The sequence below is a fragment of the Rattus norvegicus genome, chromosome X (genome assembly GCF_021556685.1).
Source record: "Rattus norvegicus strain SHRSP/BbbUtx chromosome X, alternate assembly SHRSP_T2T, whole genome shotgun sequence".
In the NCBI taxonomy this organism is placed as follows: domain Eukaryota; kingdom Metazoa; phylum Chordata; class Mammalia; order Rodentia; family Muridae; genus Rattus; species Rattus norvegicus.
The window spans coordinates 77,824,714-77,848,815 of record NC_141554.1 but is presented as its reverse complement, the minus strand read 5'-3'; the positions used below and the strand labels follow the sequence as shown (position 1 = coordinate 77,848,815).

At 40.3% G+C, this 24,102-nt stretch overlaps 1 long non-coding RNA gene across 1 annotated transcript in view; it reads right to left on the bottom strand.

The window, feature by feature from the left end:
* Window positions 1–15,880: 15,880 nt before the first annotated feature.
* Window positions 15,881–24,102, bottom strand: part of LOC102555916 (uncharacterized) — a 101,476-nt gene continuing 93,254 nt past the window's right edge. Inside the window, exon 4 of the long non-coding RNA XR_015647011.1 lies at window positions 15,881–16,378. This is a non-coding gene — a long non-coding RNA (uncharacterized LOC102555916). The remainder of the gene's footprint in view (window positions 16,379–24,102) is intronic.

Genomic DNA, 24,102 nt, shown 5'->3' with positions numbered 1-24,102 from the left:
CAAAGTTAATTTCAAAGAGGCAAACATGGAAGAAAAAGAAACCAGAAGAGGACATCTGAGAACTGTGTGATCATATAAAAAACAACATAACATATGCAGAGTTTGAGTACCAGAAGGAGAACAGTGCAGAAGAAATATTTGAATGAAATCAGAGTATGTTACAAAATGAACGACTGAATCCAAGCAACAGCCATCAGCTACTCAGAGACCAGCAAGTAGGAATTTAAAAAGAAAAAGAGCATTTAGATATATCATATTTAAAGTGAAGAAAACAAGACAGAAAGAAAACCTTAAAATAATATGAAAAGAATAAAAACATATTCCATATGGAAGAAAGGGATTAGAATTATAGTGGAAAGCTTGTCAGTAAACACATAAGCAAAGGGAACTGAATTGTTGGAGGAAAAACTTAAAATTTGATATCCAGCAAAATTATCCTTCAAAAATGAAATAAAAGATTTTTTCAGACAAATATTCTCATACCTTAATGAGTTAAACTAGATACAAGTAATATAGGTAATAACATGATAACTAGAAGATCCTCTCCAGTATTTTGAAACTGAATACCATATTCCTAAATGGCACTTGAGTCAATAAAAATGTCTCAAGAGAAAGTAAAAATATTTTGGAACTGAGTGAAGTCATAATTTATTAAAATATACAGTATGCAATAAATCAGAGCTTAGGAACTCTACAATGTTATATGCACATATTAGAAAAGAATAAAAATCTAAAATCAATAATCTAAGCTTTGTCTTTATGAAACAAGCCAAAAAGACACAGTAAGCTTACAACAAGCAGAAAAAACTCTAAAATTTAGAACAGAAATCAATGAAATGAAAACAGTGGAGAAAAATCAATGAAACTAAGAGCCAGGGCTCTGAAGAAAATCAAAACTTATAGCCATGGATGAAAAAGAAACACAAATTTCCAATACCAGATATGAAGAAGCAGTTAGTAGTACTGATTTTATAGATATTAAGAGATTATTTGAGAGGATAATGTACAACCATACCCAAAACATTTGATAATGACAATAATGTGAACCAATATCTCACAAAAGATAAAGCGTAAAAACCTCACACATAGGGGAATGTATTATCGAAATAGACATATCTATGAAAGAAAATTAATGAATCCTTAAAAACCTTGACAAAACAAAGTTCTGGACTAATATGGTTCCCTCTAAACTCTAATATTTAAGGAACAAAGTAACTTCCAGAAAGTGAAATCAGATGAAGCACTTCTTTTTATTACCATTTTTATGTACTTTGAGTGTGTGTGTGTGTGTGTGTGTGTGTGTGTGAGAACAGAGACAGACAGACAGACAGACAGACAGACAGACAGACAGACAGACATGTGGAAGTCAGAGCGCAATTAATAAGAGTCAGTTCTCTGCTTCCACATGTGGGTCATAAGAGTCATCAGGTTCTGCCGCCAAGTGTTTTTATCCTTTAGAACATTTACTGGGCACATATGAAGCACAGTATCAAAATATTTTTGAGAATTTCATACAACTACCATATTCATACCATTTCTACCTCTCCATTTTCTCCCTCTAACTTTTCCTACATCTCCACTGCTCATTCCTAGAAAAAGCTTATTCTCCTCCTTTCAGAACCCATTGATCACCTGTGGGTCTTCATCTAGGGTGGGGCCTTGTGAAATTTCCCCCATTCATGTCCACTAGCATTGTCATATTATTTAGGGTTATTTTTGTGATTTTATGTGTACAGCTTCCTAGTCATGTCTAGAAGGCACAATCTTCTAGTAGTTGTCCTTGTCCTTGGCTCTTGTAATAGAATTATTCCCTCTTTCAGAATGTTTTCTGGGCCTTTGGTACAGTATCTTTTGGGGATTGCTGTACCTTTTGGGATTGGGCACACTGCAATCACCAATTATCTGCAGTTTGACCTGTTGTGGATTTCAACCACGGTCTTTGTCTTTGCTACACAAAGGAAGTTTCTTTGATGAAGGGAGAGAGCTAAACTTACCTGTGAAAATCATACACTTGAATGAGATGCCCCCCATAGTCTCAGCCATTTGAATAATTAGTCCCCAGTTGCTGCCACTGTTTGGGTGGATTTAGGAGTTGTGACTTTGCTGGAGGTAGTAAGTCACTGGAGACAGACTTTGAGGTAGCAAAAGCCACGCACCACTCCCAGTTAACTCTGTTTCATGTCCACAGTTCAAGATGTAAGACCAACTTCCTGTGCGTATTGCCGTTACTGATGCCTGGTGTTATGATTCCCTGCCATGATAGACTCTTTTCCCTCTGCAAAAGCAAGGCCAAATAAACCCTTCTGTTTTTAGGTTTCTTTGATCACATTGTTTTCCACTGTGATAGAAAATCAACTCTCATAGTGGTATAAATATTTAGTATACTGTAGAATTATGTTGGTTTAGGAAAATACCAGTAGTAGATTCTGTGCTAAAGTCTCTGATCTCTCCAAAGGGGTATCTGGATAGGTTTGAGTACCAGAAATGAATGTTTGAGTACCAGAAATGAATTCCTTCCATTTAAGCAGACCTTAAGTCCAGTTAGATAGTTGTTGGTTACTCCCCAAATAATGTTACCACTATTGAACTGCTGAAGTCCTGTAATCGAGAGGGTTATTGTGATTTGGTGGGGGGCTTTATAGATGGATAGAAATATTGATTAGCTACTTTTCTCTTTTGGGAGCTTGAATAATACCTTCCAATACTATGAGAACTAGTCTGCAGAAAGGAAGACTTGTAGGTCCGTTCCCATTTGATTTCTCCAGGTTCTTTGAAGTCTGCAGTGTCTTCGGCAACATGGTGCTATCTTGGCGTTCTGGGAGGCGACTAAGAACAATGGCAGTAGCTTGTATTGTTTTGTGAACATGTGGGATGACTCTTCCAGCCCAACAGTTCAAAGGGAGGTTTCCTATGCCAGACACTGAGGTTTTGTTAGTCCATGGTTCTCAGAAGCAGCATTAACCCACTACCCTATTCAAGGTTGCACTGGGAATTACATCTCTAACGCATGAATGATATCACATTTTCAAACTATAGCATTAACTGGAGAAATAATAACCAGTATTTAGTAATCTTGACTATTAATGACAGCACGTGTATAATAAAATTTTTGAAATTTTTGAAAGAAGTGGATAGGTTCTCAACTACCCTCTCGTATTAAGGGTGCTAACTCTTCCAATTCAGTCAAATTGAATATTCCTTCTTACCTATTATATTAATCAGCAGACAATTTTAAATTCTAACAGTAACATCTTTTGTCACATCTGAGGCTCTGGAGTCGCTTGCCAGCAAATATATCTTTTAAACCAGTAGACAAATATAATGTCCAGAGTCCTCCACATACATCTCAAAACTCTCAGTACATCAAGGGGGAATCTAGGCCGTATACATCTTGACAATTATCAATTTCCACTGACAATCTCAACTGATTTTAGGTAGCAGATTTTCCATCTTTCGTGTAAGCATCTTCAACTCCTTCTACTACAAATAAACATGATAAGATACATGTTCTCTCCTGAAGAATATTTCTTATTAAGTGAAGGTTAAAAGTCTGAGGTTCGGACCAGATAACATGGCAATGTAACCAAGATTATACCAATGTGGTATTTCCAATAGTAGGAAAATAGATGTATATCTTTCGATTCCTCCTATTAGATGCAATTAAATACTCTGCATGGCACTCACAAAACTAATATAAAGATGATTCATGAAGGGTGAAAACAAAAGGCATGAAACTTGAAACGAAAGGAAAAGTGAGTTCTTCTCTTCCCTCCCTCACTCCTCCTTTTATCTTTATCTCCATCCCTCCCTGAGAGAATATTCTGGAAGCCATTTACTATAAGGACCTAGGTTAGAAATCAGAACCTTTAGAAATTGCTTGTAATCTTTTTATTTATCTATCATAGTCCATGAATCAACATAGCATTCAGATACATTAAAATGTGTTGCCTAAAATGAAGATGAAAGCCTGAAATATTGAAAGAAATGTCTGGAATAAGTAATAATAATGATGATGATTGATATTTGTGGGATATTATAGACAATTTATACAAATAAACTCATTTTAAGCTGCAGAGACTCTTAGAAAATGCTTCCACTCCTTCTTAAAAGGGGGAACAAAAATATCCATAGGAGGGGATATGGAGGCAAAGTTTAGAAAAGAGACTGAAGGACCGGCCATTCAGAGCCTGTCCCACATGTGGCCCATATATATACAGTCACCAAAACTAGATAAGATTGATGAAGCTAAGAAGTGCATGCTGACAGGAACCGGATATAGATGTCTCCTGAGAGACACATCCAGAGCATGTCCAATACAGAGGTCAATGCTAGCAGCAAACCACTGAACTGAGAACAGGACCCCCTGGGGGGGAACTAGAGGAAGTATTGACAGAGTTGAAGGAGCTTGCAACCCCATAAGAACAACAATGCCAACCAACCAGAGCTTCCAGGGACTAAACCACTACCCAAAGACTGTACATGGACTGACCCAGGGCTCCAACTGCATATGTAGCAGAGAATAGCCTTGTTGGGGCACCAGTGGACGGGGAAGCCCTTGGTCCTGCCAAGGTTGGAACCCCCGTGCAGGGGAATGTGGGGAGGTGGTGGTAAGGGGGGTGGATGGTGGGGGAAACACCCTTATCGGGGAAGGGGAGGGGATAGGGAGCTTATGGACAGAAAACTGGGAATGGGAATAACATTTGAAATGTAAATAAAGAAATATGTCCAATTTAAAAAAAACAAGATGATAACCCACAATAAAAAGAATAAACTCAATTGTCATCCGAGCTTTAAGATAAACAAACTGAAACATAAAATGGTTATGTCATTTCCCAAGGTCTCACAGCTAGGAATTAGGGAAGCCAGACTATAACACATATTATTCCAGCTCCAGAATGATTGCCAGCCACTTACAGATAGAATTTTAAACTTCAAACTAGGATCCAACCACAGTAGAAGTAAAGGAAAAACTTTCTCTCAGATTAAAGAGAATCTGCCAGAAGCCACTCCACTCCAGTTTCTTTCCTTAATGTTGAGAGAATCTTTCTAGGTCTTTATGAATATAGCATCACCATGCCCAATATGCCACTACTATATCCAGATCTTAGCACAAATTAGGCATCATCATCTTATAATCTGTACCTACATAATTTCCTCTGTCCAATTTTGTTCCCATACAGTGGACCAATGCTTTGGCTTAGATCAGTGGTTCTCAACCTGTGGATCATGACCCCTTCATGAGTCTAATGGCCCTTTCATAGTGGTTGCTTATCATTTACTTACAGAATGATTCATAACAGTAGCAAAATTACAGCTGTGAAGTAACAATGAAAATAATGTTATAGTTAGGGGTCACCACAGCATGAGGAACTGCATTAAGGGGTCGCACCATTAGGAAGGTTGAGAACCACTGCCTTAAATCACCTCTGTACAGAGAAAGATTTAACCCTCTTCATACTTGTTCCTTGCCTTTTATCCTGTGTTCAAATTATCCCTACTGGATGAGAGAATCATAGATTCCATCAGATAGAACTCAGTGATGCCTCTAACTTTCCTCTTTTGCATGCCATGGCTCCAGGATTACACTTACCATTTGTTGAAAGATGTAAATCCTATCTAAACTTGGGCTCTGGACATATGGGAGAAATGATCTAGTAGGGTATCAGGTTCCTCATGAAATGTTTATTTTGTGTTTATCTTCTCTACCATTCCAAGGCTTAATACCTTGAGATGGGGTCCACCAAAATCTAAAGCTCATAGCTTTCAACTGAGCTCACTAGCCAGCAAGCTGCTAGGAACCATCTCTTTGTTCTACAGCACGGAGCTACAATAAACTGTCATGCACTTTTAATTTTTTAAAATTAGTATACAAGAAATTAGACATCATTATCACATTTTCAGTAAATGTGTTTTAGTAAATTATTTCTTCTGCCCATGCATTTTTTAAGCAAACTTAAGCTTTCATTTCGTTGAAGTAAAATGCCTAGAGGTGAAACTTCTGGGTCACAGGGAAAGTATTCAACCTTAGAAGAAAATTTAAAAATATTCACCTTATTCGATGTGCTACTTTGTATTCCCCTGAGTAATATATGACAATTCCCGTTCTATGCATAATTGCATTGAGACTACTAATTTTTACCTTAGATGTTTTAATTCATGTGTTGTAGTATCACCCAGATAGCATTTCTCTAAATGTATACAGATGCTGAAAACATTTTCATTTACCTATTTTCCACCCATAGTTCTTTTTTTTAAAGATTTGTTTATTTATTATATATAAGTACACTGTAGCTGTCTTCAGACACACCAGAAGAGGGCATCAGATCTCATTACAGATGGTTGTGAGCCACCATGTGGTTGCTGGGATTTGAACTCAGAACCTCTGGAAGAACAGTCAGTGCTCTTAACCGCTGAGCCATCTCTCCAGCCCCCACCCATAGTTCTTGTTTAATGAAATACGTGTTCATGCCCCTTTCCCGTTTTCTTTCTTAACTAATTTTACATTTTGAAATTTACTTACATATATTAAATATAAGCTCTTTGCTGTGATTTCCAAATACTTTCAATCAGCTTGTAACTTATCTTTTTATCCTCTGTAACAAAGACTTCTTTCTGTGAAGCAAGTTTCAATTTTTATCTTTATTTTTAATTTTAATTTTTATATGTATGGGTATTTTGCTTACATATACATCTGTGCATCACATGTAGGTGTCTGCTGCCTTAGGTTCAGAAGAAAGTGTTGGGTCTCCTGGAAATGGAGTTACAGATGGTTGTGATCTACCATGTGGGTGCTAGAAATCAAACCCAGGTCCTTTGAAAGAACCACTCTTAACCACTGAACCATATCACCAGCCCAAAACTTTCCATTTTGATACCGACACTTTCACTTTTGATGGATCCTATATTTAGTGTCATGTCCAAAGAATTATTGTTAAATGCATGTGTATTGATATGTAAAATTATACAAACTTATGGGATACTATGTGTTGTTTAAGTGCAGAAATACATTGTATAGTATTCAGATTAGGAAAAACCTATCTATCTCCGCAAACTTTCAGCATTCTTTGTGGTGAAAACATTTGAAATGCTTCCTTGTTCATAGTTTTTCAGGTTCACTGTGTAGCGGTAAATAATAAAAATAGACGCAGGGCACCAGGCACCACGCCATGCTACCTCCTCTTACTCTCTATCCCCAGTGGTCTCTCCACCTCCATGGCTATCCCCATGTTGGCACAGGCTACTCTCTGGTCCCAGCAGGAGCTGCCCTCTTGCAACTCTCTGCTGTGAACTCTGTTCACAATCCCAGCATCCGCCCCCTGTAGTTATTGTCACAATTCCCAGTATCCAGGTAAAATGAAAACTCTAGAAGCTTGTAATTTAACAATCAGATTTATATCAGTAAATTCTCACTCCATAAAACTTCCACGCAATAAACTAAGAGTCAATTGATATTGATATAAACTGCCCACCTAGCTAAGACAAATTATCCTATCATAATCCATCCCTTATAAGATATTCATAGCTACCTGTGGCTAATTAAAGCTACACGGTAGTGGGTCATCCTTCTCCTCCATCTCCTCTTCTTCTCCTTCTCTTCCTCTCTCCTGCCTTTCAAAAATTCTGTCCCTGCTTTTCTTTTCCACCGCCCAATTGCAGGCCTTGCCTTACCTTGTGCCTGCCCTCATCTGCATATAGACATCAATCCACAACACTGTGTATCTTTCCTACCCAATTATCACATAACTATGCAATAGAATGTAAGAAATCATTTCCATTATCTAATTATAACTTGATATCCATTGACAAAATTCCCCACAAACCCCACCCATTCAAGAGCATGATAACTTCCTTTTTATTCCTCATTCTTAATAGCTGAGTAGTCCTCCATCGTGTACCACATTTTCTGTATCCATTCTTCTGTTGTGGGACATCTGGGTTCTTTCCAGCTTCTGGCTATCACAAATAAGGTTACTATGAACACAGTGGAACATATTCCTCTGTGGCATGGTGGGGCATCTTTTGGGTATATTCCCAAGAGTGGTATTTCTGGGTCTTTAGGTAGGTCTAGTTCCAATTTTCTGAGGAACCTCCAGACTGATTTCCAGAATGGTTGTTCCAGTCTTCAATCCCACCAACAATGGAGGAGTGTTCCTCTTTCTCCACATCCTCACCAGCATTTGCTGTCACCTGCGTTTTTGATCTTAGTCATTCTGATTGGTGTAAGGTATGGGTCGTTTTGATTTGCATTTCTCTGATCACTAAGGACTTTGAACATTTCTTTAGGTGCCTCTCAGCCATTCGAGATTCTTCTGTTGTGAATTTTCAGTTTAGTTCTTTACTCTACATTTTTGATTGGGTTGTTTGGTTTGTTGGTGGTTAGCTTCTTGAGTTCTTTATATATTTTGGGTATTAGCCTTCTATCAGATGTGGGGTTAGTGAAGTTTTTTCCAAATCGGTAGGATGCCAATTTGTCTTATTGACTATGTCCTTTGCCTTACAGAAGCTTTCCAGTTTCATGAGGTCCCACTTATCAATTCTTGATCTTGGAGCCTGCGCCATTGGAGTTCTGTTTAGGAAATTTCCCCTTGTGCCAACGAGTTCCAGGTTCTTTCCCACTCTCTCTCTTCTATTAGATTCAGTGTATCTGGTATCAGGTCCTTGATCCACTTGGACTTGAGCTTTGTGCACAGTGACAAATATGGGTTTATTTTTTAAAAGCCAAAATAAGAATTTTATTGGAAATGTGTACATCTTTAACAAATAACCTGTTGATCTAAACCTTATAAAACTAAGTCATAATAAACAAGATGGCTATATGTAAGAGATGAAATTATAAATTTTTAAACCTGACAGGGCAATTGTCACAAGGGACTGAAATGTGATCGTGCCACGCCACAGACTTGAAGACTGGACCACTGCTCTATCAGAGAGGTCCTCAAATTTCAAAAACTAATTTGGGAAACAGTCTGACTGCACAGACATTGGTGTTAGAGTTGCCTAGTAAATAGGACTCAAAATTTTTTCTAAAATTAGAACTTAGGAGGGAGTGGTATTTCTAAAGAAACATCAGAGTAGAATGATATTTTAAAATCTCTATTTATCAATGACTCTAACACTTACCTAGGTAGTCTAGATGTGGAACAAAATCCAAACACCAATTAAAGTCTGTAAAATTTCCATAAAAATAAGTACCCTTCACCTTGGCTAACCTTTTTCAGATTTCACTGATTTAATCAGACCATCCTTGTTATTATCCGATGAGCAATATTCCCGTGTCCTTTGTTTTGTACTAAAAATCCCAGCCAGACAAGAATTCCTGATTTCCAGGTCAATAGCAACCTTCTACCAAAAAATAATCTCCCTAAACTAAACTTTCAATTTGCAATTTTCAATTCTTCTATAGTTCTACCTGTGTCCATGTCTCTGCCTTAAAATACTGGCTCTCATTTCCCAGTGCTTCCTCCTCACCCTTTCACACCAGATTTAATTTCTACCAGAGTGCCTTCACTCAGCATGGAAGCCGACTATGTGTCCTACTCTCTGTTTCAATAAAACAATATGTGGTTTGGAGTAGTTTACTTAACTTTTCAACGTTTCAATTTTTAACTCATAAAATGAGGATAATATTATTTAACTCATAAAATGAGGATAAAATCATAGGTTTGCTATTGGCGAGAGCACAAAGGTCCTTGCACTCAAAGAAAATAAGTGCTAAGGAAACAGGGAATGCTAAATACACATGGTTGACTCTTCACAGGAAGAGATGTATACCTTGTTTTCTGCCCAGAAGGCTGGGAATAGAGGTGGCTAATAGCTTAGGTGACCCCTGTGCTCTCTGTAGGACCAGAACTTACCTGGTTCCTCCAAGTTCCCATAAGCAGGACTGGGGATGGCTAATAATATAGATGACCTCTGCATTATCTGCACGCCCAAAACTACACCAGGTGCTCATCTAGGCCCTTAAGATAATGCATTTAGCCTAGCTATAGAAACTATCTTCATAGAAGAGGTCACATGAGATGAGTTTTGACGTAATTATCTTTCTTTGTACACATGGGATTTGCTATAGCAGGGAACATTTTCCAAAGTTTTACTGAACTTAAATATACCTAAGTAGGCTGCCCAGTTTAAATTCTATAAGAAATGTAGTAGTTAAAACAGAGGATGTGGTTAGCTTATTAAATAATGCTTCTGCTAAAGCCGTAGCACAAAGAATTAATCCCTTACTTCCTTATCAGTTACTATCCTTCCTTCCTCATCATCTCCTACTGGAATTATATTCCAACAAGATAATGGTATTATAAAATTTATGAATGTTATAATTCTCCACAACAATCTACATTATCTTATTTACAAGAAAGTATTGACTTACTGATGGGAAGAACACATCTTAAACAACGTAATGGTAAAGAGTCTATATGAATAATTGTTCCACCAAATAAAATGCAGAGTAGTTATTTCTTCCACACTGATATTAGCTGGCAGGCTGCATTGGTATGTTACTAGATGTCTATAGATAGTCAATAATTATCAAAAGGATCCCATTTTTCAGATTTTTAAAAAGCTATCCCAAGAAAATTGCCTAAAATTGTACCTAAAACTCTATAGATATACTTTTAATGCTTTTAGAAATGGATCCTCAAAAGGACAAAGAACATGTATTTTACATACAAATTCTACATGTTCCACAAAAGATTGTACCCACTCCTGGTTGTACAGCTCAATACTCTAAACTCACTGTAATCAATCAGCTTTTATTTCTCAGCCACTGAAGGATAGACATGCGCTAAGAATGGAAACTGGTCTAAGTTGAGAGAAAATGAATGTTGCAGGAGGGTTGTGAATATAGAGAGGGTGCGTAGGAAAAGTGGAAGTATTTGGGATATCTTCAAAGATGGACTACTAGACAGTCATAGTAAAAATGGAAGATTCTATTCTCCTTCATAGTAGAAATGAAAGATTCTATTCTCCTTCATAGTAGAAGTGAAAGATTCTATTCTCCTTCATAGTAGAAATGAAAGATTCTATTCTCCTTCATAGTAGAAATGGAAGAAAGATACTTTTCTCCTTCAGCTGAGTTTCCTTGGCTTGAAAATAAAGAAAAATACAAAATAAATCCATTTGTATTGACACATGTCAGTAATGCTGAACTGCTCTACATAACACCTCTGTCTCTAGAGAACACAAGGAGAAAGAGCATGCCTAGGAAGACAGCCAGGAAAAGCTGTGGCTAATGCTGGTACAAGGCTGCTCCAAATGGTTGGTGAAATGAGTTATCTGTTACTGAGATTATAGATGCTTTCCCTGCTGTTGCCTGGTCAAATTATGCATCCATCCTCGATGTGCTCACAGTATTAGCAAAATAAAAATTTTATCTTGTCGTTTATATAAATAAAATAGAAACTTTTTCATTTCAGGTTTTCAGGCACTGAGAGTACAATCAGTACCCAATTTCCTTTATATTTATGATTATTAAAACTTAATGTTTTAAATTTGTATGTACAACATAACAAAAATAATAATTTTTGGTGGATTTAAGAAGAAAAATAGGAAAATTTAAAATAAAAATATATTTTTGGATAATACAGTGGCCCAGAAATGAAAACATAATTGCACATTTCTTCAATTCACTTGGCAACCAGAAGAGGTTAACAAAAAATACAATCAATAAGAGTTAGATAATTTTGACACTTACACGTAAAATTATTTTTGGTATAGTCTAAAAATCTGTTGCATCAGACTGTCTGCAGAATGTAGTACAAACGAAAGCCTTCTGTCAAAGTCTTCTTCCATGAAACTGTCCTGCTTTAATGTTGCTGGCAGTTTTGTTTCATTTACAGTATCAGCTGGATATGTACTTGCTCATACTTGCTTGGAAAACGCAGTTATGTTTTGTGTTTCCTTCAGGATTTTCTGTGATTGTTTCTCAGGCATTTCTGAATATCCTATTAAATGATAGGAGAGTCTCCATGAACTCAAAATTAAAACTGCCCTAAATTTTAAAGATCCCAAATTTTATAGCCTTGGGTTTAAATCTTTAAAAGTTAATTACCATTGTTAATTAAGTGGATTTAAAAAAAACAGTTTTGTGCTTGACCTTGAGGATTATCATGAGAGCCTATCCTCTGTTAAATATTTCACTTGGTACTTTAAGCACTAGTGTATAATTAGTATGAGTGGACATCGGCTTGACATCTGAAACTACAGTCATCTGTGTCTTAAGCCTTCTTTGATGTCAGCTGTGTAAAGAATTGTGCTTGGATTGCACCACAGGCATGCATAGTTCCTAACTAGCCAGCCACAGAGCACAGTCCCAGGCATGGCATGGGGCCCCGGGGGATACAGGACAGTGCCAGTAGGCCTCATGTGGCTCTTTGTCAAATAGCTCTTCATACATTTTCTTTGAAGGACTCCCACTACAATTGAAAATGGGTAATGATCCTGCTTATATTGGCAAATGCTTTCAAGACTTTTGCAGTTCATGGAATATTAATCATATTACATATATCCCCCTACAATCCACAAAATTAAGCTGTTGTGGAACAATACCATCAAATACTTAAATGGCAAATTGTAAAATTAAAAAGGATACACACACCCACCTAAATCCCCAAATACTATGCTACATTTATCTATGCTAACTTTTTTTTCACTTTAAAGGATGATGCTACCCCAGAGGACTTTGACTTTGACTTTGACTTAATGGAGACACAGCCTAAGGTATATGTTAAACAGATTTGGAAACTAATCAACGCAAAGGTCCCAATGATATTCTAACATGGAGGCAAGCTTATGCTTATGTCTTTCCAGAAAATAAAACATCTGAAGGTAGACAACAAATCCATCAAGAGGAGATGCCCCAAGAGGAAGAATAAACTTAGGACTTGAAGACATCAAGCTGAGACTTTGGGGAAACAACAAGGATACAATGCCACTGAGTCAAAAATTATGCTGTTAGATATACTGGTTCTGTTATGTGTTAATTCTCAGCTTCTCAGTGCAGAATCTAAATGTGTTTTGTCAGGGGGATAAAAGGCACACCTGAAATAGGAGACAGTATGATGTTGTTTTGCCTTACTAAGGCTTATTTTTATTCTTTAGGACCAGATGTCTAGGCAAAAAGGTGGTATACAAATATTTAGTTACCAATGGGTAATGTTTTTGTTGGCTTAATCTAATTGATTAGTTCAAATACAATAATATGGATTTTAGCACTCTTTGGAAAGCTCTGATAGTGAAAATTATAGCTGTATAAAGATTTTTAAAATACCCCAGAATTTGACTCAAGATGTAGCTGCTGGCACCTGCAGGACCTCAGAACAATTCCCAGGAGCCTTGGAGACTCACAAAGGTTCTGAGCAATGGAGAGGAGTCTGAAGAGCCCACAGCATCTCTGGAACAATAAAAAGGCAGGTTTTATGGGAAGTGGTTTTATTTTTAAAGTGGTCTCATGAAATTGGAAGGAATGATGACAGAACAGAACCACTCAAAACAGAAAGTGGCAAAACTAAAAATGGGGCAGTGATGGGTATGGACGCAGTATGGGAGCTCAGCTGCAGCAGACAAAGGAACATGCCAATGCTGCATAGTGCCAATTCTCTGCTCACAGAACACCAGGAGGCTTGGGCCAGCAGTCCTCACTGCTCGCCTTGCTAGGGGTGAGGAGAACATGGAATGTAGGCTCTACCAAGGGCTACAAGCACTATGGTAGTAACCTGTGAGCTAGCAGGTCACTGAAGATGGGTGGAGTGCATGGACCTGAAGCTCCTTCAGATCCTACCCATAGATGCCCTGCCTAGCCACAAAATCGCCCTGACTCTGAGCAACAACAGAATATCTGAGAAGAGTCTCAGTGATAGCCCAGTGTTTGTGAAACTTCATAAACCTTAACCAGACCAATGACTCGTTACAGTAAATACTTGTATGTAAAGTTGTTTGAGAAAAAAATATATTGTGTGACACACTACAGTTTGCAATTCCATGTCAATGAACAAACTGTGATAGAAAGGTGGGAAAGATGGTGGAATGGAATGGTGTGAGCAAGGTGGAAAGAGGACAGCTGTGGAAACAAGGATGCTGTGGACAGGAGACCATGCTGTTACTGAGAAGGGCCAGCAGGGTGCTGCTGTTCAGCAGCCTGGAGCTTACACAGCTTCTGCCAAGCTACTTGATGGCCCTGACTGAGCAATGGATGTTCAAGATGGAGAAAGTTTCATTTTCTGGACTGGGCCTCCTTGAAAGAACTTCATGGGATGTCCAGTTACCTGAGGTCATGTTGGTGTCTGTAGTCTACGCTGCTGCCATGGGCTGTGTTAATGCTTGTAATTCGTGCTGCCACTGGAAGCCATGTTGGTTTCCTTGGTCAATGGCACGGCTAGGGTAATGTTGGGGTTGTGGGATGTGCATGTTGAGTTCCGTGGTCCATGCTGCCACCAGAAACCATCTGGAGGGTCACGATTAGTGCTGTTGCTGGATGTTAAGGGCAAGGAAGCATCTTTTGTAGTGGTATTGATTACTACAGGCTCATAGTTGAGAATGAGGGACAGTGAAGGCTTCTGTGACAACCTGACCCCTCCCTCAAAAGAAAGAAACAGTCTAGACTGGCAGTCACTGGAGAGAGTCCTGAAAAATTGTGATAAGGATGCTCTTCACAGTTGATGGCTTCTGGTGGGAAGGTGGAAAAGGCCTCAGTTATCTTTAAGGGGCTGGTCACTGACAGTTTCACCATGCTCCAATGAGTGTATGGGCAACATAAATTGGACTTGGTGCATTTTTTTTTCTTTTTGGGGGGAGGGCACAAGAAGAGGTCTGTGGACCTGGGAGGAATGAGAAGCAAGTGTGATTGAGGTGCTTTGTGTGCAATTCCCAAATAATCAATAAAAATATGTTTAAAAAAGGAATACTGGATGTATTGCTTTCTAAAGTTGCTATTATTGTACCTAGAATAGTGTCATCTGTTGCAATGGTTTAGGCTAGCTGCATTTGGCACAAGGCAGTCAACAAGAACAATCTTTTTGTATCAGAGATCTGTCTATAACCATGCTCCTAAAAAGAAATCTATATGGCATAGGGGTTACTAAAATGCACTATGTACAAATAACAGGAACAAAATAAAATCCACCCACACCTGTATTCATAGGGCTTCCCCTGATATACCTGCCTGTCAATGATGTTTTCCTATCACATAGTTTATGCTTTAAATGTACTTATGTCCCTAGTTATTGTAATTCCACTTCTAATTATACCCTTCCTTTTGGTAAACAACTGCCTTTAGGGTGAAGTGTGTGTATGTGTGTGTGTGTGTGTGTGTGTGTGTGTGTGTGTGTGTAAATGGTTATACTGCCCTTCATGTAGGTTATGAAGGTTTATGCAAGATAGGCCATACTGTACCCATTTTCTCAATAGGTCTTTGCAAATAATCAGTAGAATTAAGAGATCTCTCCCCCAAAATGTGATTATCTTTTGCATCTACTGGGTCTTGTGATGGTTGCAGCCACAATGACTCTTTTATTGCCTATTCCAGAAATGGCTACTGGAATACAGAGATCTCAATGATGGCCTGTATGATTAATACAACTACTAATATTACAGCAAAGATATTAGCAAAAAAATCAACCAAGAGATGGATGAATTGGACCATAGTTTACAAAATAGAGCTACTATAGATTATTTGTTGCTCAAGCATAATCTTTGTTGTCAACAATTTCCTGGCATGTGTTGCTTTAATGTGTCAGGTTTTTCTCATACCATTGTATGGGTCCCCTGTCCCCATAAGTCGTTACGTGCCCATGGTCTCAGGATGTGGAGGAGCTGGGGAGCAGGATCTCAGATAGTGAATACAGCAGGTATAAATGACCCAGGAGACTGTTTCAGAGGACAGCTTATTTATTGAAATAGAGGGGCTAGCTTATATAGCTCGAGTAGGGGAGAGGGGAAGAAAAGGGACAAGGGAGGAAGGGTTGCAATGGTGGCAGGAACCTTCCAAGCCTATCACCGAGATTAGCAGACTGCCTGTCACATGGTTTCTGAGCAGTCACTTCCCTGGTGGAGAAACAGAAGCTTAACTGGCTTTGTCATGATGGAAATTTCCTTCTCCCAAGAAAGTGATAAATTTGGGATAAGTTGTATCTTGTTCATTGGTGTTCTGAATCCTATTTAGAGCAGGGACCAGTAAATTTTTGAAGTCATGGGGTGACTTTTTTTATCTTCACAGGCCAAGATATCATCCATGTAATGATAAATGTGAATTCTCTTTTTAAAATATGGTTTCAGGGCAGCAGCAACAACTTCTTGACATATGGTGGGGCTGTTGGCCATCCCTTGGGTAATATTCTCCATCTATGTCAGGAGGCTGGGCCAGAGTTGTAAATCTGGGGGACTTAAAAGGTAAAACATTGTCAATCTTTGGGGTGGCTATAGAGGTTAGAGAAAAATCAATCTTTAATATCTATGGGCAACATTGTAGTATTGTCCAGGATTGCAGAGACAAGGAAAAGGTCCCTATCGGTAGAATCCCCAGATCCACATGGATGGCCCATAGATCTTGTAATAGCTACCATCCCCCAGATGTATTTTTTTAATTGCAAATATGGGAGCATTCCACAGGCTGTAGTGGGGAGGATATGGTGGAGTTGTAGCTGTTCTTTAATGAGCTAAGTAAGAACTTCTAATTTCTCTCTGAGCAATGGGCACTATTTAATTCAGACTGGTTCATCTGAGACCCAATTGAAGTAAGGAGTATCATATCTAACAGTGGCTCTTAGAATTGGGGGTGGTATTTATCATAGTTCTCTATCTGGATACATTCACTTTCCATGTTACTGGTAAGAACTGCATCTAGGGCTTCTGAGATATTGCTCCCCAACAGGTTAGAGGCAGTGTTGGCAGTAAGAGGTCCAATAAGGCCAATAGCACAATCAGGATCCTCCCATTTGCAGGCCTCTTTTGTGGTATGTGCCCGTGTAGAGAGCGGCGCGGCGAAACAAAGATGGCGCCGACATCCAGCCTTGTCTGGATATAAACGACTTACTGCGCATGTGCAGGCTTGTCCCCTTGCTAGGGCTCCCTCTAGTGGTGAACAGCGGTACTGCACATGTGCGGTTTATGCACCAGGTGTCAGTTGACCGTTAATATGCTAATGAGGTGATTCATTCTCCGCCAATCCCTGGAGGACAAGTAGTGGGGTGATCCAAGCCCCACCAATCCCTGAGAGATAATTAGCATACTGTTGTCTATATAAGCCGAGCGATTTTGCTGCTCGGGGTCCCTGTTCAAGAGAGCTGTAACACTAAGAGAGCTGTAACACTAAGAAGAGCTGTAACACAGTAAAGGCTTGCTCGCAGAAGAATCCTGTTGCCGCGCGTCGTTCTTGCTGGCGGGACATTGGGCGCGCGACATGCCCGGAAGAGCCTTCTATGCCCATTACTTGTGGCTTAGGGTTTAGTTCCCAATGCTGTGGGACCTCAGATCATTTTAAAAATAGTTCTGTTTGTTCCAGTGTCAATTAGGCATTTAAATGGTTTCCCCTAAATCTTAATATTGAATTTGGGGAGTGAGCATTTCAAAATGTTAGTGACCCACAAGATTTTGTGGATTTTCACTCTTATTGGAAGGGCTGAGGGTTACCACTTGAGGGGACTTGAGGGGCTTGCTGTCTTTACTATATGTAGAAAAATAATCCTTTTCCCAATGGAATCCCTTTACAGCATCAGGGACAGATGCTAGTTTTAGAAGGAGCATCTTCCAGGCCCTTAGATGGGCTGGGGTTAGGACATTCACCCTTCTAATGTCCCTCCTTTCCATATTTAAAACATTTTCCTTTTGTTTTAAGGGCCAGCATGAAGGCCTAGGCAAAGAAAGTAACATTATGGGAAGTTGTCCCAATGTCTTGAGAGGCAACTATTTATTTGCCATAATGTTCACTTTTCAAACCTTGACATGACAGCTGGTGCTCCAAAGTCATGCCTTCCCAAATTGTGCTTTTAAGGAAGATTTCTCTAAGCATAGGATCCAGAATTTTGGATTCTGGGCTGATTTTTGTTCTAAGAGCAAAGTCAGAAGGGGTATTCCTTGGGGTTTTGCTGGAGGCAGAGAATAGAGGAATCCCTGTCTTGGGATGTGTTGGGGGGGAGGGTATGTGAACCCAGGTCCTAATGACATAAGAGTATACCTGATCAAAGTACCCCAAAGGTTGGGTAGCCTGTTGTGCTCCTGTAGAGAAGTTACCTTGACCTAAAACTTATCGAAGCCCCAAGGGGTATTTTGTTGGTTTTGGTATTTATTTTTCCTGATCTGTTGGAGACATTCATCCCTATATAAAGCATCCCATTGAAGGAACAGGGGTAGAGGCAAGAATGACCTACAGATGTCAAGCCAGTCCTGTGTTGTTTTAAGGGCAGCATGGAGGCTCAGTTGAATGGTTTGGTCCAAGGGGCATGAATATCATCCTCTAGTATCTCTTGTCCAAGATCTTTTAACTCATTGGCCTGGTAGGGATAGCAGTCTAGTGAGTGAAAGCAAGTGGGTTGAACATTTCCAGGAAAAGCCAAGGTGTTATTTCCATTGTAGGCAATTTTGAAGGTATCTTTAATCTTGCATAATTGTTAGGTGATAGTTTGTAGTAGGGCAGAACATGTGGAGCCTTCAAGAGTTTTGTGAGTGAATGATGCTGGAGGGGCATAAGATGGTAGTGAGGGGAGAGGTGGGTGTGGAGGGTCATGGGTTACTTTCTAATATATTCCATGGCTCGTTCAAGGGTAGCAGTGTTGCCACAGAGTGGTCTTCAGGGCTCTTTTCAACAGTCATCGCTAAGAATAAGAGGTTTGGTTTTGTCCTTAATTTCCTTCTGAGAGAGACCACATATTGCTGGACAACCACAGTGATGGGGAGGAAGGAAAGGGGTGTCCCTTCTTGGACCTTTTGCCTTTGTGTAAGTTAAGACACCCAGGTCCAGAGCTCAGCATCATAGGGGTTGCTGGAGATCATCCAAGTAACTGAAGGACCTCCTCCCAGAAGGAAATTGCTTCCTTCTGGGAGAGATTAAGCCCTTGCAGCTTGAGGAGGAACTGAAGGCCCCTAATGTGGGAACTGAAGGCCCACTACTGGTGGGAAGCAGAATTTCCCATGCCAGCAAAGGGTGGACATGCTCAGTCCAAAGGGGACCATTCCCAGGTCTACAGGAGTTCCAGGAAATCCACTGAGACTAGGTGCAAGCCTGCACACAAATTCAGGAGAACTGGTGACTACCCTAAGAGCTTTTAACTGGTTGTTGCACTAGTGGGTTCTTTCAGAGAGATTTAGAGAGGCAATTTTTGCTGAGGCCCGAAGGACTGTCAGTGTCACACCAGAGAACTAAGGGCCTTCAGTCAATGCCGGGGAGTAGCCCTGACTAAAAGATGTCAGTTGCCTTTAGTAAGTCCTTTGTGATGGTTCAAATAGACAGTAAAGGAGGAAAGAAGAACCAGCTGATCCTCAGGTCAGGACAGCTAGGGAAGGCACCGATGTCCCCTGGTGAAGAGTACTCCTAATTGGCCATTGCGCCCAGGGTCTTGGGCAGCAGTGATTATAGGTTTAAAAATGACCCAGATTGTTTTGGGTGACAGCTTGTTTATTAAAATAGAGGAGATAGCTTATACAGCTTGAGTCAGGGGAGAGGGGATGCAAAAGGACAAGAGAAGAAGTGCTGAAGGTGGGGCAGGGATCTTCGAAGTATTGGACAGATTAGCAGTCTGTTGGTCACATGATTTCTGAGAGGTCAGTTCTCTGGAGAGGAGGGGAAACAGAAGCTTAACTGGCTTTATAATGACATGGCCTGTGGAGTTGTGTAGGCTCAAGCCTGATTTTGGTAGGCAGTGGCCCCACTCATGCAGTGCTCTCTAAAAGGTGTCCTGGGTATGGGCAGCACTCTGCCATCCGGCTTGGGAACTATGGTGGCTATTCCTGGTTGTCAACTTGGCTACATCTGGAATGAACTACACAATCCAGAAATGGAGGGCACACCTGTCATCCAGATCTTGAGACTGGAAGACACAGGCTTCTGACCTGGTTCTTGGCATGGAGATCTTGAGGCTAAGTGGCTCTGAAAAACTTAGGCCCAGGCCAGGTAGTACACACCTTTAATCCCAGGGGACTGAGGCAAGCAGATCTCTGAGTTCAAGGCCAGCCTGGTATAAAGCAAGTTCCAAATTGCTTCAAAGTCAGAGATGTATAACCTGTTATCTTCCAGAAAGCTGGCAATGGAGCACCTCTGTGCTATTTGTAGAGCCAGGCTGTACCTGGTGTTCCCAGTTTTCCCTGAACAGGATCAGAGGTGGCTAATAGGCTAGATGACCTCTGCACTAGCTCTTGGCCAAGGGCTCTCCCAGGCTCCCCCAAACAGGATCAAAGACGTCAATAGCCCAAATGACCTCTACTATGCAATTTGTATGATGAAGACCACACCATGTCCTCATACATAGCCTATGTATAGAACCCATCTCCATGGATGAAGTTACATGTACTTTAAGAAGAGAATTGAGAGGTCTTCCTGGTTGCTGCCACTGCAGAGAGCCCCTGGGCAGCACCCCACGAGCGAACCTGAGCCTCGGGACCACAGGTAAGACCAAATTTTCTGCTGCAAGAAAGCTGCCTGGTGAGCTTGGGACACACGGAAGCAGAATTTCTCTAGGACCAGGCACGTTCTGTGTTTACCGGAAGTCCCACACCCGAGGATCCCGGCCCGCAGCAGCTCTCTGCTCCCAGACCCGGTGAGAGAGAGACCCAACCGCCTGGTCAGGTGGGCACTCCTGAGGCTGCAGAGCGGAAGAGACCACCAACACTGCTCACCCCTGCCCACATCCCTGGCCCAAGAGGAAACTGTATAAGGCCTCTGGGCTCCCGTGGGGGAGGGCCCAGGAGCAGCAGGACACCTGCCAGAGACACCGCCAGACCCTGAAGGAAACAGACTGGATAAACAGTTCTCTGCACCCAAATCCCGTGGGAGGGAGAGCTAAACCTTCAGAGAGGCAGACAAGCCTGGGAAACCAGAAGAGACTGCTCCCTGCACACACATCTTGGACGCCAGAGGAAAAAGCCAAAGACCATCTGGAACCCTGGTGCACTGAAGCTCCCGGAAGGGGCGGCACAGGTCTTCCTGGTTGCTGCCGCTGCAGAGAGCCCCTGGGCAGCACCCCACGAGCGAACCTGAGCCTCGGGACCACAGGTAAGACCAAATTTTCTGCTGCAAGAAAGCTGCCTGGTGAACTCAAGACACAGGCCCACAGGAACAGCTGAAGACCTGTAGAGAGGAAAAACTACACGCCCGAAAGCAGAACACTCTGTCCCCATAACTGACTGAAAGAGAGGAAAACAGGTCTACAGCACTCCTGACACACAGGCTTATAGGACAGTCTAGCCACTGTCAGAAATAGCAGAACAAAGTAACACTAGAGATAATCTGATGGCGAGAGGCAAGCGCAGGAACCCAAGCAACAGAAACCAAGACTACATGCCATCATCGGAGCCCAATTCTCCCACCAAAACAAACATGGAATATCCAAACACACCAGAAAAGCAAGATCTAGTTTCAAAATCATATTTGATCATGATGCTGGAGGACTTCAAGAAAGACATGAACACACTTAGGGAAGCACAGGAAAACATTAATAAACAAGTAAAAGCCTACAGAGAGGAATCGCAAAAATCCCTGAAAGAATTCCAGGAAAACACAATCAAACAGTTGAAGGAAATAAAAATGGAAATAGAAGCAATCAAGAAAGAACACATGGAAACAACCCTGGATATAGAAAACCAAAAGAAGAGACAAGGAGCTGTAGATACAAGCTTCACCAACAGAATACAAGAGATGGAAGAGAGAATCTCAGGAGCAGAAGATTCCATAGAAATCATTGACTCAACTGTCAAAGATAATGTAAAGCGGAAAAAGCTACTGGTCCAAAACATACAGGAAATCCAGGACTCAATGAGAAGATCAAACCTAAGGATAATAGGTATAGAAGAGAGTGAAGACTACCAGCTCAAAGGACCAGTAAATATCTTCAACAAAATCATAGAAGAAAACTTCCCTAACCTAAAAAAAAGAGATACCCATAGACATACAAGAAGCCTACAGAACTCCAAACAGATTGGACCAGAAAAGAAACACCTCCCGTCACATAATTGTCAAAACACCAAACGCACAAAATAAAGAAAGAATATTAAAAGCAGTAAGGGAAAAAGGTCAAGTAACATATAAAGGGAGACCTATCAGAATCACACCAGACTTCTCGCCAGAAACTATGAAGGCCAGAAGATCCTGGACTGATGTTATACAGACCCTAAGAGAACACAAATGCCAGCCCAGGTTACTGTATCCAGCAAAACTCTCAATTAACATTGATGGAGAAACCAAGATATTCCATGACAAAACCAAATTTACACAATATCTTTCTACAAATCCAGCACTACAAAGGATAATAAATGGTAAAGCCCAACATAAGGAGGCAAGCTATACCCTAGAAGAAGCAAGAAACTAATCGTCTTGGCAACAAAACAAAGAGAATGAAAGCACACAAACATAACCTCACATCCAAATATGAATATAACGGGAAGCAATAATCACTATTCCTTAATATCTCTCAATATCAATGGCCTCAACTCCCCAATAAAAAGACATAGATTAACAAACTGGATACGCAACGAGGACCCTGCATTCTGCTGCCTACAGGAAACACACCTCAGAGACAAAGACAGACACTACCTCAGAGTGAAAGGCTGGAAAACAACTTTCCAAGCAAATGGTCAGAAGAAGCAAGCTGGAGTAGCCATTCTAATATCAAATAAAATCAATTTCCAACTAAAAGTCATCAAAAAAGATAAGGAAGGACACTTCATATTCATCAAAGGAAAAATCAACCAAGATGAACTCTCAATCCTAAATATCTATGCCCCAAATACAAGGGCACCTACATACGTAAAAGAAACCTTACTAAAGCTCAAACCACACATTGCACCTCACACAATAATAGTGGGAGATTTCAACACCCCACTCTCATCAATGGACAGATCATGGAAACAGAAATGAAACAGTGATGTCGACAGACTAAGAGAAGTCATGAGCCAAATGGACTTAACGGATATTTATAGAACATTCTATCCTAAAGCAAAAGGATATACCTTCTTCTCAGCTCCTCATGGTACTTTCTCCAAAATTGACCATATAATTGGTCAAAAAACGGGCCTCAACAGGTACAGAAAGATAGAAATAATCCCATGCGTGCTATCGGACCACCACGGCCTAAAACTGGTCTTCAATAACAATAAGGGAAGAATGCCCACATATACGTGGAAATTGAACAATGCTCTACTCAATGATAACCTGGTCAAGGAAGAAATAAAGAAAGAAATTATAAAACTTTTTAGAATTTAATGAAAATGAAGATACAACATACTCAAACTTATGGGACACAATGAAAGCTGTGCTAAGAGGAAAACTCATAGCGCTGAGTGCCTGCAGAAAGAAACAGGAAAGAGCATATGTCAGCAGCTTGACAGCACACCTAAAAGCTCTAGAACAAAAAGAAGCAAATACACCCAGGAGGAGTAGAAGGCAGGAAATAATCAAATTCAGAGCTGAAATCAACCAAGTAGAAACAAAAAGGACCATAGAAAGAATCAACAGAACCAAAAGTTGGTTCTTTGAGAAAATCAACAAGATAGATAAACCCTTAGCCAGACTAACGAGAGGACACAGAGAGTGCGTCCAAATTAACAAAATCAGAAATGAAAAGGGAGACATAACTACAGATTCAGAGGAAATTCAAAAAATCATCAGATCTTACTATAAAAACCTATATTCAACAAAACTTGAAAATCTTCAGGAAATGGGCAATTTCCTAGACAGATACCAGGTATCGAAGTTAAATTAGGAACAGATAAACCAGTTAAACAACCCCATAACTCCTAAGGAAATAGAAGCAGTCATTAAAGGTCTCCCAACCAAAAAGAGCCCAGGTCCAGACGGGTTTAGTGCAGAATTCTATCAAACCTTCATAGAAGACCTCATACCAATATTATCCAAACTATTCCACAAAATTGAAACAGATGGAGCACTACCGAATTCCTTCT